At 35.5% G+C, this 18,891-nt stretch overlaps 1 protein-coding gene across 8 annotated transcripts in view; it reads right to left on the bottom strand.

The window, feature by feature from the left end:
• The window catches only part of OTUD7A (OTU deubiquitinase 7A), a 214,756-nt gene that overhangs the window by 71,831 nt on the left and 124,034 nt on the right, over positions 1-18,891 (bottom strand). For 6 of the 8 annotated variants that reach the window (XM_074880382.1, XM_074880392.1, XM_074880383.1 and 3 more), the window contains one exon: positions 10,638-10,774. The gene's annotated coding sequence lies outside the window, so the exon portion shown is untranslated. Of the gene's footprint in view, positions 1-10,637; positions 10,775-16,139; positions 16,210-18,891 lie in introns of all 8 variants that reach the window. The other 2 variants (XM_074880386.1, XM_074880384.1) reach the window with 2 other exon arrangements.

The raw sequence follows: 18,891 nt of genomic DNA, 5'->3' as shown, positions 1-18,891 counted from the left end.
ATATACTTGCAGTTTTCCTTTCAAATGTGTCACACATGATACACAAAGGACACATTGAACTGAATGTAAATAGAAACATCTTGATCCTCAAAACACAATAAAGACCTTGGTTTTCACTCACTTTCTAGCCAAACTTCTTCCCTAAATAATTTCTTACTTATACAATGCAAATACAAGACACAGTAAAAGAGGATAACTTGTTGTATATTGTAAGAAAAAGCATTTTTAAAGTATTTAAAGAAGAGATACTGATTGCTTCTAAATGTTAAGGTGGGTTAATGGGACTTGATATCAATTTAATACAAGATTAGTTATATTTGATCTTTCCTTCTCCTATTGGAGAGCCGTACTTTGAAGTAAACGATCTTCATCTGAATCTAAATTTGACTTCTTCAAAATCAAATAGCTTCACCCAGTTAAACAATATCAAGATTTTCTTTTTCAAACAAGCGTAAAGAGATGCATAGGGCTAGCTAATGAAGCAAAGCAAAGCAAGTATGTTAAAAGAAATCCCATGTGTCCAGAATACAAACGGGTGACAAAACAGAAGTGAGGAACAGAAAGAAAATGGTGCACAAACAGTGCACAGTGGACAAATCCTCAGGGAGACATAACGACTAAACTGCAACCACGATCTTTCACTTTCATAATTTTCAAAGAAAGGATGAAATAAGCACCATCAATAATATGCCCCGTCTCAGTGCTCTAGGAAGCCAGTGGAAAGACACTCACCAATTGCATTAAAACAGTTCTCCCACACACTTTTTTAAATTTCCCTGCAGTGTGACAACACTAAATGTCTGTTAACATCACCAATTCCTTTTAGCTGATTTGGTAATATACAGGCTAAGTGCAGACCACTCTTGTGTTCAATGTTCATGCTGCTTGCATTTTTGGTTGTGAAGGCAGAAAGACCCTGTTTGTGCACAGCTCCTGACTTTGAAAGCAATTCTTTCTGATGTGCCATATTTGAAGGAGAATGTCATAATTCTACAATCTTGACAATGTCATGAAATTGAATCAATGAATTATATAGGAACACCATTTCTTCTTAGTGAAACATTAAAATTTTTTGAGCTCAGGCTGTGCAATTTCTCATTCTTTTCTGCATGCAAAATATATTTATTTACAGTTTCACAGAGACTTTAATTTTTTAGCAAGCCAGACAGTTTTCATTTGGTTATTACATTTCTAAAGCTGCTCCACTCTTCATTACATAACATTTTGCCAAATATTCATATACAAGATAAAAATTATCATAGGAAAAACTGTAATTAAACAATCAAGCCCATTACAGAAGATTTCTTTAGGAGGGGAACATCAACTTTAAGGGAACTGGTAGCTAATGCAGGCACTCAGCTTTTCAGATTGCCTAGTAGGAATACAGTGTATATGAGAGAGAAGTTAATTGCTCAGAGCATTTGTCACCCAGGTAAAAGGTGATTAAATATTAAGATACAGCACCAATCTGAAATAGAGAAAGATAATGCTCTGCCAAGAGTAGCTGAAAGGAATGACATTGAATTTCTAATGTTTTTGCACCAATGAAGACACAATCTTGTGAATACTATGGTTTGCCTACAGGAAGACTACCTTATTGCCAACATGAAATTTCTCCCTACCTTTTATTTGGATTAACTTCAACATTATTCAGCACACTATGACCTCAATTCAGTAAACGTTTTGCATTCAGAGTAATGCTTCAATTATGCTTTGTTGCAGTGTTTTCCTGAACAGTTGGGGACTTTTATCTCTATGTTTACATAGATGTATTTTTGTTTCTGTACAGATACAGTGAGGTCTGTGTCCAAGATATAGTTGGAAAAATCAGAAACAATTACTCATACAAACATGTTTCTGTTTTCCAGTACTCAAACTGGAACTAGAAGGTAAAAACAAAAGACAGATTTTGGCAAAGCCTCTTCTGGAATACTGGGAGCAAGTTCAATAAATTATGTTTCAGAGAGATCACCTCTGACCGAAAGAGATGAAATGAAAAGCTACAGATCACCAGAATTTAAGTGTTTTATCTGGGGACAAGTCACTTAAAGAGCCTGGATTGCAGAGCCAATGAAACAAGGTCAAGAACTGGATTGAGACTGCCCTCCATAAATACATCAAGCCACAAGCAAATGTAGTCTGGAAATAAAGACAGGACTCCCAGCGACAGAAGTAATAGGAACAATCTTTCCTTAGAAGCTGGGGAGAAAATACTGAATGATTTTAAAAAATAGAACTACCTAAGTACATGTAAAGTACAGTACAACATCCTGCAGTGGTAGGAAACCAGACCTAAAAAAAGGGGCTGTTTTCTTGCAATCCAGTGGCCTGTTTTTTCACACTACTGAATAAACTGAGTTTCTAGGAAACTCCTTCAGGTGTTATTCTCACTGGGCAATGGAATAAGATGGTCCTCACTGCAACACTAAAACAATTTCTATATGACATAAATCTGTATGGAATGTTTTCCCTTTCTCTCTATAATTTCCACTTGGAAAATTATATAAGCAGTTTATACACACATAGGAATTTGCTTACTTCTGTAATAGGACATATACAAATGGATGGGGTTTAGATACAGATGCAAAGAAAATATCAGAAGTTTAAAAATTATATTCTTCCTGGAAGTTAGTTTATACAGTAATTTACACTGGTGAAAAAAAAAAAACACCTTAAATTCACAGCAGTATTTTATAACCCCTTTTTCAAAGGTCATAGTGATTACACATGAAGAATTGGCATAAGAACAAATTGTCTCTTTGGATAAAAGTCTTCTGCTCCCTAGTTTCTGGGTTTCTAATACACAAAAGTGTATACTAAAATATAGACTACATTGTAAATGTCTATCTTTGTATGTAAATATTGAGGATATAATACAGTGTATCAATAAACAGATATGTGATTGCCTAAACAACATACTAAGCTTATTTGACAGGGTTTTTTCCACTGTACATTTTGACCCAATTTTTTAAAACTTACACTCCATTGGTAAAACATGTAAGCATTAGCTATAGGAATTCACACATCTTTACTAAGCTGCTGATGATAATTATACATCTGATAAAAAAACCAAACAACCCACAAACACTAGTATATAACCATGTTGCTAAAAATGTAACCACATTTAGTTTTTTTGGTGTGGAACAAGCACGGCAAACACATATGCATTAAAGTGTTAACAGCTCACAGAAAGGTAATGTTATTCTCTACATCTACAATTTTCTACCTTTCAGAGGAACTTAATGGCAAGTCAATGTTATTTTCCAGAACATATATCTTGTTTTGTTCCCTGTCAACTACACTTCTATTAATTTTTGGCAGGAAAGGAAAAAGTAATACTTTACAGGGACAAGAATACCATTAACATATTAGACTCCAAATTGTAACACAAATACTGGTTCAAGATACCAAACACTGAAGAAAAATGGAAAAATCCTTAAGAGCTAAGCAAAGTATGTGCAATGACAAAATTTCATTGATGTTTTATATACCTGTAACAGTATGGTATAAACTATAAGTGTCTATCAAGTCACATTCATTGAAAGCACTTCTATACAAATCATTGTAGCAGCAGTTCAAAAACCCACAGAACCATGTACTTGGTTTTAAGCACATGTCAAAATCTTACCCAAATCAGAGATAAAAAGTCTGTGCTGCTTTGGTGCCCCAGGCAGTGTGATGAACCAATTGCTACTGATTTGAATCACCTGCCTTAGCATTTCTCCAAGAATTTTACAAGTCCTAAGTATCCTATCAGAGGATTGAGAAGTTTGTTTTTATTTCCCTCTAGCAACAAAATTATACCCCTTCTGCCACAGCCTGCATTGCTGCCATTCAGTCCAAATTTCTGCCTGTAATCTGCTGAGGCCCAGATAAACTGCTGTTGGCAACTTGAGATGGAACACCAACTGTTCAGAGACAGTTTTAGCCTTTTACCTGTAGGAGCAATACAGCTTTTGACATGATCATTTTTCCTTTGTTTCCTTAGTACTTAGCACTCTCCTTGGTCATTAGATACTTTTCCACAATTTTGATTTTAAAAAAAATTTAAAAATAAAGAAATAAAAAGCTCTCTTACATGATGGGAGGACAGCTGGGGGTAGAAGAGTTCTGCTGACAGACCATGGCATGGTCATTTAAGAAAGTGGAGACAGTATTTTTTGCTAACTGTAAAATTTGCTCACTGGTCTGAGATGTACTATTTCGCTCAGATTCACAATAGCCTAAATCAGTTCTTTTTCCTCAGACTACGCTCAGATAATGACAGTTGAAACTAAGAAGAATATTCTATTTTGATATGTAAGGTGGCAGAAGGCAAATCTACTAGTAATATCAATGCCCTATACATAAATTCAAATATAAAAAACCAACCAAACCGAACAAAAAAACCCCCAAAAAACAGTCCACAGTCTTAAATTAGCACCTCAATTAACTACACAGGCATGTTCCAACACACTATCAGCCTTGTTATTTATCTTTATTTTGCATTAGGATGAAATCTTGCTGGTACCATCCATCACAGTTGAATTTTTTGGTATGGATGACCACAGCCATTCTGTCACCTTTATCTTCTTTTGAAACATTAGAACATATTTAGGCTTGAGAAACTTGCAAAATGATGTACACATACAAATCCTGGCCTTTCATGTTTCACTTGTAACTGCTGATCCCAATCAGCCAGAAAATGCCACTTGGGATCACACACAGAAGTATGGAAGATAACACTGTCTTAACACTTTGAAGTTGTCTGCTGCACATACCTTTACACTTTTTAATCTAGCATGTTTCAGCAAGACTGACCATTCTCCTGCTACATCATCATGATGCTCCTCTATCACTGACAGTACTGGTTTAGCTTTACATACCTACCTAGCTGCTAACGTCAGTAGCTATCTCTGAATGTATATTTAGTTGTGGCCATCTCAGAGTGAACCCCTGCTTGTAACAGAACAGAAGTCAACTCTTTTGTAGGATGGGCCTTGGGGTGGGGTGGGGGCGGGGGGGCTTGCTTTTTTTTGGAGGAGGGTGGGTGAAAACTATACACCTAGTAAGTTTAGTCATAAATAGACTAAAATATTCCTTCTTAATACAGTTTGTTGGTTTACAGAATGAAAGGGCATTATAGATTACAAAGCAGGCAATCTCCCTGTATTTACACAATGTAGATGCAGTTATGAAGTATATCTTGTCCTGTTTGTTTTGAATCTATAAGCTTCTCCAAAAGCTACAGGCAACTCCTTGCCCAAAGTTTGCATAATTATGCAAACAACTATTAGTGTATAGTTAAGCATATTTATAAAAGTCTACTTCAAATTTTCAGGAAATGAAAAGGAAATAATTCTATTCAGGACACTGTTATGAGTTAAACAGAGGTTACCTCAATAATCTCTTTACTGAAATGTTCACTCTAATTTATTTGAAAACCTGCGAATGTTTCTGAAAATGTTAATTATTTTGAATTAGTCTCATATTTGACAATTGTTTCATTGTTCTTTGCTTGTTTCTTTAATCCCGAAGGTTTAAACTTTAGCAGTTTAGCATCTATATTTGTTTAAATACCAGTGAATGAAAACCTCAGTACCGTCCTTCATAAATTCATGTCGCTTAGTTCTTCTCTTCTTGATACATTTGTATACCTATAATTAAATTAATTTTACTGCTTGAAGAAATAATAGCTTATTTTTCTTGGTCCTTTGAACTGAAATGGCCCAGCAATTTGACAACTACCTTTAATAGAGATTTGCTGTTTTCTGGGATTTCAAAGGGGGTTTTTTGTGTCAATAAGAACCCAGTATTTAGACTGCCACAAGCCATGTATCATTTACAGATGAGTATACTAACCAACCAATGCACTACTACAGCAACTACACTAAATCAATAATGCTTATTAATGTATTACTTCTATAAAATATATCCTTGGACAAATCTACCCTAGTGATTATGTAAGTCAAGACTGAAACACACTAACTTTGAATTCTGAAAGGGAAAATTTCAGCAACCTTTCATAGAGGGGGAAAAAAAAAAAAGAAAAAAAAAGGTGTATATTTGTGCATACAATTTTCTTCTGGTTTCTTTTTGTTGTTGGTTTTTAACAAGTATTAGTGTGACTACAGTACTTCATCCTGAAAGCATGATTTTAATTTTTAAAATCAACTAAAAAATAACCAGGAGGAAGAACTCAATTTCAGAGCAGAAGCTACATAATGTGAAGTCTTCTAAAATTCCAGCCTGACTGATGACAGCTGTGTATGACATTGTGCAACTCTCAAAATTTAAAATGAGAAACTTTCTCGCAAATTAATCAACAGCATCTCTCGCTGTATGAAGAAAGGTCTACAGATTTGTAATTCAGTTTTATTTATTTACCATGATCCAGTAATTGGAAGGAGGAAAACAAACACATAGGGTTCAGAGAAAAGATATGTCAAAAAGGAGAAAGCAAGAGTAAAACATGACTGCACAGTCTAATAAACCACGTAGAATTCAATTCAGGCCCATAAAGGTATGTAGCTAGTGCTACTCTAGATATCACACAGTATCTTCTGGGTTTCAGCTGCTGCTCCAGAAGTGTATGGGTCTGCATCATATTCGCTAGTCCCATGAGGCTATCGCAGATGATACAGAGCTTTCAAAATGGCAATACACATCTATGCTTAAGGTACCTGAATCACCTGTTCCTACCTGTAATGCTTGTCAGGTGTGTATTTAGGCACTTAAATCACACCTGAAATACCAAAAGATCCAGGACTTGGGGATTTTTTATTTATTTATTTAAATGTTCACCTTAATTTGTCAAGACTGCACAAGACCATAAATAAATACAAACAACTGGACAGAAATTCTGACACCAAATTTTTCCAGAAAGTTCTTAAGTTCTCAAGACAATTTTTTTCCTAGACACAATGACTTTAGTTGGAAAGATGCACAGTGTCTCAATAAACACATTCAAATAAAAGCTCGCTCGTTTCCTAACAAAAGTAGCTCTCAGGTGATTGAGTGACAAATAACAAAACTGGTTACAAAGAAATATTCCACACCTTTTGCTCACTCAGGACATCCCAGCTTCCTCTGCAGTGATTTCACTGTTCCCAGAGATTCCGGGCCTTCAACTTCTACAAAATCTCTCTAGTATTGCTCTAACTTGCATGGCACTGATGCTGCCTACCAGCAGGATTCTCCAAGCCACCAGAAATTCAAATCTGACTGTGTACCACTAACACAAGGCAGCTTTTTCACACAATGCATAAACCTGCTTAAGCCAAACGCTCTCAGAACAGATCTCTCAGATCATAATGGACTTCAATTATTAAGTTGAGTAGATATTTATGCTCAGACTCCTCTATCATACAATTTTAAAGGCCAATTAAAAGAGAGCACATCTCTTAAGTATTTTACTTTTAGACTTTGTATTCATCCCATACAAATTAGATTAGAGATTACTTTGCCAGCCTCGCACATGTTTTATTTTAAACAGACTTTTATCTTCAAATAGCTTCCAGTTTTAGCTGCCAAGAATATGAAGACGAAAGTCAGTTTTAACCTCAGACGAAAGTCAGTTTTTAACAGTCAGAAGAACATCTCCCATAGAACTAAATGTATATTATACACTTTTATCACAGATGAAGCGGACCTAAATTTTGCAATCTGTTTTGTACAACTAAGCCCATGCTGCTCACAGAACTCCAATGAAAGAAACAAAATATTATTCAGGAAACATATCTGTACAAACCGTACCATTTAAGGTATAGTACACTTCACAACAATGCTCCTTAAAACCTCTGTGCTGAGCTAGCACCTCCATTCAAATCAGCTGCAGTTGACTGAGTTCTACCACCAGAACAGCAAATCACTCCATTGAGAGGCATTGCATAATTACATTATAGAAGGGACATGTGGTCATAACTTGTTTGTCATAATAATCACCCAGTTCTGCAAAACATGCTTTAAAAAGATGCTGGATGGCTAAGATCTTGACAGCAGATACAGTTATAGTGATGAATTAAAAGGCATTAGTTGAAGCTGCCAAAGTGATGATAACTACCTAACAAAAGGTAACATGCACTAGACTGGATGGCAAAGTGGGGTATTTATATGTTAATTATAAAATGTGGACTCTGAAAACATGCAATATTTAGTGACTAGTACAGTTATGGGCCATCTACCTTCTCAAGTACAAAATATCAGAGTTATAGGAACAAAAGGTGAAGAACAGGAAAGAAGAAAAAGCTCCAATCAGGCATTATTACTAAGGTTTTGTCTACTCAATGGAACTCAGGAAAATTAACCCAAATTAATTTAACTGGATTTGTCCATGTCCATTAAATTCCTTTGCAAACACTTTCATCTGGGGATAAAATGTGGCCTTAATTTGGTTTGGCCCATCTTGCCTTTGAAGTGAATTAAACTTAATTCACTGGAGACCACTTTAATTATCAATGGGAGAGTGCACACAGAGACTTGGTAGGATTTAAGCTGCCCTCTTTAAATTCCTACATTTAGTTGACTTGCATCAATTTTCCTCAGTATCTTGTATAGACAAGCCCTGAGCTGATATGTTAGACACAGAGTGAAAAAACAGAAATGAGGGAAGCTATGCTGAGGAATCCTCAGCCAACACACTAAACCCCCACGGGAACCATCAAAGAAGAGCTATTATTCAAGAACAGAATTGTTCAACTATTTTCTAAGGTCAGTTCTAGGAAGAATACCACCAAAGTTCAGAGACCAACTGGGAAGTATTTTAAAAACACAGTTACATTTCAGTTTTCAGAAATGTTATTTATTTAATTACAACATCTACTATTTGAATTATTTGAAGCTAGAACTATTGACAAAGGACACAACTAAATCATCTTTTGAGGTGATGTATTCAAGAATTATTGATTACAACCTATTATTGGAAGTTAAGATAAATGAAAGTAGAAGAAAAAAATTGAAAAAATCATGCTGCGTTTAAGAGCTATGGTACACTCCCACTGAAGAAACATTATGGAAAGCTAGGGACACTCAATACCTTAAAATACCCAAGTCCCCATAAAACGTTCTGAAACACCTACAGTCACTGACAACACTAATAACAACTGAGAGGTCCTTTAGTTGCACTCCACCACTGAGGGCAGCCTAGCAAAAAGCACAGCACCAGTCCTGTGTCAGATGCACATGCAGGAGGATTAACTCATCTGCTCAGATGTTCTGCTGGAACATTTTTACAACTATGTTTTCATGGAGCTTTAGAGGGTTTTCATAACACTATTGTTCTTACTCAAGAATGACAGGGAAAAAATGTCATAGGTAAACAAGAAGTTCACAGAACTAGGTGTCCAGAACTGAAACAAACCGACAAGCAGGAGACAGAGCCTTTCCAGGTAAGGATCCTTTACATTCCTTCATCAGTATTTTTTCAGGATAAAACACCACCATTGCTATAACATTTTTGCTTTCATACAGGACAACAAGAGAATGAACGTAAGGCTATCACTTTCCCTTATTTTATTCACAAGGGCCCTTATAGTGTCTTAATTGTATTCTGGCAGAAAGCAGCAGTGCAAGAGATAAATATAATGCCACTGATAAAAACCGGAATTTCCCTAAAACAAAGGTCTTCATTTTAAATCAAATTCAAGTTATCAATTATTTTTTTATCTGGGAAAGCGATAAAGAAGTAGGCTGTATTATACTGTACTGTACTGGAAATCTAACAATTAGGGTTTCAAATATTAAACTGAGGCCTCTTGTTAAATGCACAGTTTCATTAAGTAATGTGCATCTCTTCCACCAGACTGTATCTCCACAGAAGCAATATGAACAAGCTAGATTTCTTTCTCATTCAGAATTTTTTCCCTATTTTTTTCCCCTCATTTTCGTCATTTATACATTTTTCCTGACACTGCAAGAAGATAGCTTCCAAATATTGAACATATTCCTCCAAAAGTCATCCTTCTTTCAAGTAAAGAATGTATGCTGGCCATAACTCTAATCTTAACACAGTTTTCTCTCACAAAAACATACATCATATATTCTGCATGCACAAAATTTACTTCGAGTACATAAAAAGCAAGATGCCTGAGCAGCCATTATTGGATATACAAAATGTGGAGTTTCGTTAATTTCTTCAAGTTTGTGTTACATCAAATATGAAACACTTGGGCCTAGAGGCACCACAAAGTGCATGTAGCTCAACAGTCAACACAATGAAGACCAGCTTAACCACTTGCTGTTTTTTCACATTTTGAGCTATTTAGTCTCCTATTTCTACACTGCAAATTCTAAAATTAATTGTCATAGCAACAGGAGTCTAAGTCTTCATTTACAATGCAGATAATCTTTTTGATCATGTTATTCATGCATAACCCCATAGCTTCTGATTTCAAGTGTATCACAGTCAATTTTTAAGGGGGGCAGTGGGGAGAGAGACAGAACACACAGGTATGACATACGGGCATGCAGTGGTCAGGATGCAGCTTAATCTCAGCCTCTGCTTTACAAGCGAGTTACTTCCTCCTATACTTAAATTTAAGAACAGCTGCAAAGCCAGACTGCTAAGATTAGTTCTCCTGTAAAGGCTGCTTATTCTTGAGCTGTAAATAGATACACAGCTGATTAAAGCTACCTTTAAGCAAGTTTTTAATTCGACTTACTTACAACAGACTTTAAATGAGAGTTCCTTGAGGCATGTGTCAGATGGGCATTATGCTGCTGGTTTTTGGTGAGGAAAATAATCCATTTTTGCCACAGTAGAAGGTATGAATAAGCAAAATTTTGTCCCCTGAGAAATCTGGAAAAAAAAGAAGTAGTATATTAATCACTGTATTTGTTCTATGCTATTTGAATAATAATAACTTGCAAAAATCCACTTTACCTTTGACCTTAGGAGCCTAATGGATACTACTCTCAATGCAGATAAGTTACCATATAGAATAACTTGCATTAAGAAGATCACTTGGGCACAACCCAGACAATTAAGGGAAAAAAAATTATGAATGTACAAAAATGTCCTTACGCTATCCTACGTGAAAATGGTAATTCACATTTTAAAATTCCTCTAAGAGTTCTCTCTCTTAAGATTCATCAAATACACCTTTGGAAGTTTTTTCTTCTCATGAGCTATCAAAATCTAAGGCAATGAACTAGTGAGGTTATCCAGAAGAAGACTCAATTATGATTGCCATTTTCTTTCATGGAAAAAAGGGACAAACATATGAAGAAAGAAGGAACACTACTTTATTTCATGGGATTTCTTTATTTTTAAAAGAAACAGCATTTCTCTCCATGTATAATCTACTCCTGTCTCTTAAGTATAAGGCCTGCTGCTTACAAGTACACAATCCAACTACTATAAGCTTCACCTTATTATGTTAAAAGGCACTTACAACGTTTTACTGTTTCTGGTTTTTTAATCCATTTGCAAAACTCCTTATGCTTGTAACTGAACCCAGGTTTATCAAAACCAGCATTTAACAGGTATCTGCCCAAACCCTTTCATAACGGAAAACATTCCTTCTGATAGTGCTTTTAAAACAGGCAGAAATAACAAGGTCCACAATTTTTATGAATTTGTGAGAATTAATATAATGTTCTGTTTTCATATCTAATTTCTCATTATTTCCCAGAATACATACAGAAATAACCAGATCTCAGTAGATAATAGTCATGCAAAAAAATCCCAGTTGTCTGTGTAACAACTGAACTGTAACATGAAGTGTTTGTGAGCTAACATGTAGTACTTAAGATTCCTAGCTTTTTTTTTCTTCACGTGATGTATTTTCATGCAAGAATAATACATCTGACCAAAGAATTATCTTCAATTCTTTGTTGGACTGACTTATGAATGTACCACATCACAGATATCCTCATACAGAAGTAGATTATTTTAAAATTCAGAATAACATAAAAAGAATCATTTCATACATTGCAAAGGAAATAAAAGCAGCAGTCAAATCACCTTTAGCTATGACCCTCATCTTTATCACCCTCACAGAACTTAAAAAAAAAAACAACCACAACTGTAAAACTCTTGTCAACTTACAGAAGTAACTTTAAATAGCTCTAACACTTTCAAAGATACTTCAACTGCAAGGGATAGAAATAACCATCAAGTGTGAATAAGCCTCAATGTTTCCATGTATACCATGTTAACAGACTGAAATATCTACGCTACGAAACCTCTATTAGCAATGGGGAAATAACTAAAAACTCTGTTATTCAGCCTTCAAAATCAAATGACGATCTCCTTCAAAATCAAGATGTCGTCACTTTTATCACTGCCCTGGAAATAATCAAGCAGTCAAGGTATATTTCTTTTTTCAGCTACATATTAACAAACAATAATTGAAACATTTTTATAGTTTGGTTCAACACATCAGCTGCACAGAAAAATAAACCCTTTCTATCAAACACTCAACCTACTTCTTCAGTTGAAAGAGGACTTGATGTATGTGCTTGCAGTACACACTTTTTAGCAAATCACAGTGTACCATTTAAACGACACTAAAAATTATTCCCTTTAGTTTGCTGTTGTAAAGAAGTGATCTAAAAGATTACCATGGATACTACGATTGTTAGGCACAGGGAAGTGCATGTAGCTCAGCCCTTATTGGCAGTTCTCACACACACACTGCAGCTTCAAGAATTTATTTAGTTTTCTGTTTTGTTTTGGTTTTTTTTTTTTTTTACTTTTTATCTGTTTCACTGAACACTAAGTTGATGGTACAGTGTGCAAAAACTCAAGCTTATACATAACCTGCAGTGAGATTTATAGCAGTTATTGCTATCCCTGCAAATAATTTCTTCAGTCATTCTGTGAAATGCAAGTTCTTCCTTACTCTTCCTTACAAATGGCCTTTCACCTGGCTAGTGTATGGGAGATTATAATCATAATCTGTGTAGGAACTGAACATTAAGGCTAACTTCAGATCCTAAGAACTTAATTTTGTTATGATGAACACACTTTCTGAAGGAGCCTTCTCCCTTCTCTTTACCCACTGACTACAAAGCACAGGCTAAGGTTAGGTGCTGTGAATACCCAGTTTAAGATCAACCTAAATACTGCTTACTCTCTCTGTTGTATTACCCTGTATAGTGGGCCAATACACTGAAGAACACTCCCCATATAACCACAACTTGGTCCATGACAAATTATACAGAGATAAAAATATACAGAATAAAATTATCACTAGTTATCAAAAGGTTCAGGGTGTAATCTCAGCTGAAATTCCTTTATAATTCTGTGGACAAATTTTGAATTTATCTTTTCACATTTGCATGGTCCCTGCAATAACTTCTATGTGAAGTTAGCGAAGAAAATGAGGAAACACAGATTAAATATGCTACATACATATTTCAAAACAAAGAACTTGATCTCAAACAGGTCTTTTGAGGGTAAGAAGGAGTCTTAGCAAAATCAACTGAGGCCAGAGGGCAGAGCAGTTCTTCATTAAGAAAGAATATTCACAGTAACTTTCTCAGGTTTTGTCTGATATTTCAAAGCAATCACTAACAAAGAGCTGAAGAGGCTTCCTCCACTCAGTTTTTAGGACCTCAATCCTCTCCTGAGACTCTCATGCAATCCTTGTCCTAAACTCAAGAGGGATCCCATTTTCCACTTCTGACACAGGACTGAAATACTTCCTACAATCCTCTCAGCAGTTTAGGACCAGCTGCACAGTGCTGAAATCCACCTCTGCTAATATTCTGTTGAACCTGGATCAGCATCTCCCCACGAAGTCTCAAGTGTGTGCTTACTTCCATTATTTTTGTAGTTTTAGGACAAGACAAAAGCATTATCTTTTATAACATCAGTTTCTGTTAAGACTAAGCTTCTTCAGTGCAAGTTCTACATTCAGAACAAGGCCTTATCTAGGGTTATATTGCTCAGTGGTTCTTTGCAAAGGTTTCATTTAGCTCAAGCAACACATGAAGGAAAATATATCTCTAGTAATAAGGAAGCAGTAATATTTAAGAAGTAATAACAAGACCACCTGAAGGAAGAGGTTTTTATGTTAAAGATGGCCACTATCAATACATAGGTACTCTTAAAGAGAAATGACCAAGCATCAAAGAAATTATTATTCTAGTTACAGAAAGTGGCTCTGCCACATCCTGCAGATGTCTGTATTGAAAACTGTGCGGGAAGGGTACAAAATGTGACACACAGCATCTATCTATAGCTCATCTACAAAAGATCTATGACAGGCTAATGTTTCATGTTCTTGCAGACACCTCTGAAAGTTATGTTATTCCCCAGAGTACAGCAGCACTTTGGTGATCTAACTTTTTAAAGACCAGTTCTTGAGCATAGTCTGAAGTGCTAGCACCAACATATTTTCCTTTTGTACTGAACCTTCATCACTTGAAATCTCTTTGTAACTACTGCATAAGAAACATCTATCGCTTTATCTATTTCCCAAGTCTCTATAGTCTGTCACAAGTTACTGATGAAGGAAAAGATTTCTCCTCTAGCTACAGAAATTCTTATTTACCCTGACTAGTGGTTCTTCCATGTGAGAAATGGAACACATTTCTCCCCTCCTTGGCTTATGCTAGTTTGACTCAGAAAATATGTGCAGTGTATTGAGCTGACAGCAATATGAAGGCAGAAGCTTAAAGGACATCAAAAGTGTTAGCATTATGAGCTTTGTGTAAATAGTCTTACTGATACATTCTCCAAGCATCCTTTATCTTCTTGTGCACCGAGATTAGAGAAAGGCTCAAATGCTTAATTGTATGTCAAGTGCACAGTCAACACATTGAGTTCAGTATAGTCTTTTAAAATGGAGTCTTCAGCATATTCATGCATTGAAGTAGAAAATTCAGCTGCTATTTGAAACACAAAGCTTGACTGTCTGTTACTCTTCACTTTGCATTGCTCCTTACAGGAAGGCAAAACACATAATGGTGATTCTTCCATGTTTCCCTCAAGAATACTGACTGCACCAATTGGTTCATCCCACCACTTCAGTGACTGATAGGAAAGTCCCCTCTCTTACAAGTACCCTAAAAATAACAGCAGAATTGAACTTCCGAGATTCAGATTATGTACAAAAAGCAAGTCCTTGTAAATCCTGAGATGCACGTAACATAGAAAGAATAGCAAGTTACTAGCTTGCCAGGCATTCATATAATGTGCTGGAATTCAACAATAAGCATATAAGCTCAGTGTATACAGCAGCTAAATAAGATACAGCAGGAAAGAGCTCACACAGGCACATTATGCAGCAAAACAGAACTGGTAATTTCCCCCAACCCTGTGTCTACTGCCCTCATTTCTGTGAAACATTAAGTTCCTCAGTTATTGCATTTAGTTTGGAAAACTAGACTAAGAAGAATAGAAGGCTTAATTCTTTTCCCTACTAAAAACTATGCTTTAATGTCATCTCCAAGATTTTTAGAACAACTAGAGATACAAAGGAGAAAATAAAGATATGAGACATGGAATCTGGAATGCTTAATTTCACAACATTTTGAAGATTCATAATTTAAGTATAGAAACTGTGTGTTTCACTTAAACTACATAAGTAGTTGACAGTCTGTGAAGAACCCATCAGGAAAAGTGAAAATCATGCATCAGACAAATCTAGAGTGAAAGCGCTCTCCTCCCATTTGAATACTACAGAACAATATATCACAGATGCAGTATTAAAGGCCATTAAACAACTCAATAGTTACGCTGGTGACTGGGCAGTCATGTAGCTGATCAGAACATGAATCTTAAACTTTTCCTTGTCTCAGAGTATCAAACTGTAGGGAAGCCATGCAGTGAAGGTCATACATCGCATTTTATACTAAGAAAGAACTGCAATATGACTGTAATGGATTATAATGGATACTACCCTGCTTTAAGTACTCTGAAGACACTCCTTCCCTAGGGTCACTACAGCAGGATTAAATGACAATTATTATAAATCACATTCAATTGTTGGAATCTTTGCTAATGTTAAAAATCTGTAAGTTAGTATCAGGGTTAGGGAAAAACACCATGTTGTTTTCAATTATGGGTTATTTCTAAAACTTTCTGCCAGGGTAGGGAAGGATAGGAAGGTGTAAGCACCTTATTTTCAATGTCAGCTCAACAGATCACTTTCTGTGGTGGAAAGGGAAAAATGTGGCAAGTTTTGTTTAATTATCTAAGCAGAAGTACTAACTCTGAATTAAGTTGTGATGAAATCGCTGAGAGACATCCTGCTGCAGTTGAAAAGATCTCTCTTTTGAGTTCTAGGGAAAGAAATAATAGATATATGCACCAAGTGAAGAACAATGTCAAAGGAACACCTCGCAATAGGCTGAACACCTACATTCATGTTTGGCTTACATTGAAAGCTTCTATTGATATATAAAACGTTTCTTAAAGAGGAGGGGGAATTTCTGTGACCAACAATCACATGCAGTTACAGTTGCACTGGATAAAAAGTGTGGTATAAATTAATTTGGAGGACTGCTGTAATTGACAAAAATCAAACCAGGACTGACTTACAAATCAGTATGTACAGAAGGTGGATTTGCAATGCTATCTCTGACAGAAAACCTCTAGCAGAGGCAAAGCTCCAGATTGTCTGATTCTGACCATTTTTTCAGATAAAAGTGCTATTGAACCAGCCTTGACAGAAGGAGGGAACAGAGTCCCCCACTGCCAGGCCATGTCACACAGTACATCTGGGTTTACTTCCACATCACTGATTTGAATATCATCTGTTCTAAAACTAACTGAAACTTTTCTGAGTTTTGTTTGGTAGCTTCTAAGGATGTCAGCAGTATTAGTGCAGTTCATATGAGGAGCATATATTAATTGATATGCTGCTGTGAAATATCAGTATAGAAATTATTAGAGAAGACAAAATATATGCTAAATACATTTTTCAAAATTTGTCAGAGACCTCTCAGTCCAATTAGCGATATCCTGGGGAGACAACATGAAGAGGTGAAAACAATTTCTCCAGTAAAATAACAAAACAGCGAGCTTGGTCATTTGTGCCTTTGTCCTGGCTTATTAAAGTTTTTTGGTTTTTTTTGTTTTTTGGGTTTTTTTTGTCAAATGACAACATAAAACATGCAGAACTTTTTTAAAAATAAAGGCAACAGTAGTACTGTACTACTTAGTCCTCTGCAGTTTTCCTGGAATCTGTTTCTTTTTTGTGTTGCAACTCCTTTTCAGACTTATGCTTATACATATTAGCAAACTATAAATTTCACTTAATTTTCAAGCAGAATATCTAGCATCTAGTGTGAAATTATCTAGTATTAAATTCATCAAAACTTGAAGAAAATATAAGATGTCCTAAGCAGCAAGAAAATCACTCATTTAGTTAAAGCAATTTGGTAACATTTTGTAAGTTTTCTCTCACCACAAATAAGCTATAGCTACCTCTACAGGTGTAAAAATTGATAATTTCTCTGCATTTATAATTTTTCCTGTAATTCAGGCAATATTTAAAAAAAAAAATAACAGGAAATACTTAGGCCCAATGAGGAGAACTGGAAGCTGATGAATCAAGGAAAATGTTATAAGGAAATATGCAGAAGAATTTACACCAAAACAAAGCATTAGCAAGTAACAGATATTCTAAGTTTGACATTAAAATAGCACAGCCTCATTTTTGAGAGCTTTTGAACAGTTCTGACCAACTTCAACAGGATTAATGGATATTCAACACCTCTAAGAAGCAGAGCATTATTTCCAATTGCTGTTCTCATTATTATTACATACTATGAAAAGCAGGACACAGAGTTAATATCAATGTGAAAAATGGAAAATTTAGAAAGACAGAAAAGAAAATGGAAATTGCTATTGATTGCAAAATAAGCCTGGGGGTGAGGGAAATAAAACCCTCACCACACTGAATATTAATGTCTACAGACAACAGCTAAAGAAGATAATAGCAATGCCTGTTTTTTTAACTTATGTACCAAATTCACATATGAAAACAATGCCTGTGAACTAAATGAAGAACAAACTGAAACAAACTGTTCATCATAGACTACTAGACAGAAAAAAGAGGGGAAAATACAAAAGAATTTGTATTCTCCTTGAGCCTTAGTCGACAAATGTAATGACAACACCACTCTAAGGAATTAGAACATGTTTTGTAAAGCTTACTGCAAGCTTCAGCACATAAATATCTTTCAGTTCAATCTACTGCAGAAGCAATTATTCATATATTTTTTAAACATCTCAGACACATAGCTTTCAGAAATACCTGTCTTTTTCTCTGCTTTTTATAACAGAAGAGCCCTGGAAAGTAGACAGATTCATAAACCAAAAATCCTTAAAGCTATCCAAAATGGCATTCTCTTTCACACATTAAATTTTTTTGCCTATATTTTAAAGACACATTGATCAAACTCCTCTGCTTTGCTGCTGATCTTAAGCTAAATGCATAGCAAAACTGATTGGGAGTTGTTGATGATTATTTTTAGAAACAATGTCTCATCACTTTGGACAATACACACTATCAGTTTATTACAAATTTTTCAAAGCAGCATGGCAGAAAATTGCTCTGCCTGACTTAGCAGGTCTGCTTATTAGCCAGAAAAGCAAGGAAGAAAGACAGAATCCTATTACTGTTGGTTCAAAACAAAAAGATGTGGTGGTGGAACAGGAATCAGTGATGATCTATAATTTCAGTTAGGTGTTATATGAAATACGAATGGCTGATGGGAGGGGAGGAAAAGAAAGAAAATCTATTGAGGGGAGGGAAAGAAAGAAAATCTATTATTTGATGTGGGGAGCTGGTCCCAGAACAACAGATCAGTAGTGTTTGGTAGGAAGGTGCTCAACAGACAGGCAAGACTACAGACCACATGAAAGGAAAAAAAAAACCAAAAAAACCCAAAACACCCAGAACAAAAAAAACAACAAAAGATTTTGCTTGAAACCATGTTCTTCCATCACCTGCAAAA

This window comes from Strix uralensis, chromosome 11, assembly GCF_047716275.1.
Source record: "Strix uralensis isolate ZFMK-TIS-50842 chromosome 11, bStrUra1, whole genome shotgun sequence".
NCBI classification, from domain to species: domain Eukaryota; kingdom Metazoa; phylum Chordata; class Aves; order Strigiformes; family Strigidae; genus Strix; species Strix uralensis.
Note: the sequence above shows the minus strand (reverse complement) of the source record. Positions and strands in the feature narration are given on the sequence as shown.